This window comes from Cyanistes caeruleus, chromosome 17 (genome assembly GCF_971803275.1).
Source record: "Cyanistes caeruleus chromosome 17, bCyaCae1.hap1.1, whole genome shotgun sequence".
Taxonomy (NCBI): domain Eukaryota; kingdom Metazoa; phylum Chordata; class Aves; order Passeriformes; family Paridae; genus Cyanistes; species Cyanistes caeruleus.
Window position 1 is genome coordinate 13,721,870 of NC_141717.1, and position 1,034 is coordinate 13,722,903.

The following is a 1,034-nucleotide window of genomic DNA, read 5'->3' on the forward strand; positions in this document are numbered from 1 at the left end:
TCACTGAGGACCATCAAAGGCTGACGCTGTAACAGCCTCTGGGCAAATCACCCAACCTCCTCAAGCCCAAGGGAGGAGAAGGGGGACATCAGCACAGCTAGTGTAGGGCAGTTTTGTTTCTGCCATGCCCCTTGTCTAACCCTGTGTTAGCTGGAACACGCTCTTAGCAAAGTCAGAGATGAAGCCAAGCCCCCTGCACGAATAGATCACCCCAAACTTCCATGGGTTTTTCCCATACAACGACACTGGGAAAAGTATAAGCTTGTCCCAAATTCATGTGTGCCTGTTGCCATAAAGGCAGGGGTGACTCTGCCATACAGAAATGTGCATCTCAGAAATCCTTTCCAGTGACAATTAGTTGAAAACACTGATTATGCAAATGTCTGACCTGTGACACCACAGTTGGGTGTTTTAATGCACAAAGAACAGCAAGGCTGTTCCATGACTCCCCAGCATGTTGCCACTGGCTTTGATTAAAAATACAATCCTTACAGAAATTCTGAAAAGGAACAAAACCCCAAAAACTCACGACTTGTGTTTCTAGTGACACATAGCTATAGGAAAGCTACCTAAAAGGCACATCAACCAAAGATTAAATCAATTTTTGATTCCCTTGCCTGCGTGTTGCTGAAGAGCCAGAGCCCTGCAGCTCACTGCAGCCTGTCTTGCCTTTCCTGGTGGCTGTGCCTCGCCTCTCTGCTGTGCTGTCACACAGCCATGCTAATGCTTAGCAGCAGGAACAGTATTTAAGCATATTATCAAACTCCACCAGTTATTCATATACTCCACTGCACAGACACACTGACAGAACATGATCAGAGCATGAATCACAGGCCCTTTGGTCTATCTTTTTTACACTCAGCAACTATTTCCTTTCTTTGCAACCAAGCAGGTTTCTGAAAGTGACATTTGACTGTGCCAAAATATGTTCTGATTGTGCTTGGTTATAGCAGCCTATAAGCCACATTGTCCTCTCTGTCAGTGTATCAAAGTATGAGCCCAAAAGGTAAAAATATAATCTCTCCACAACATGC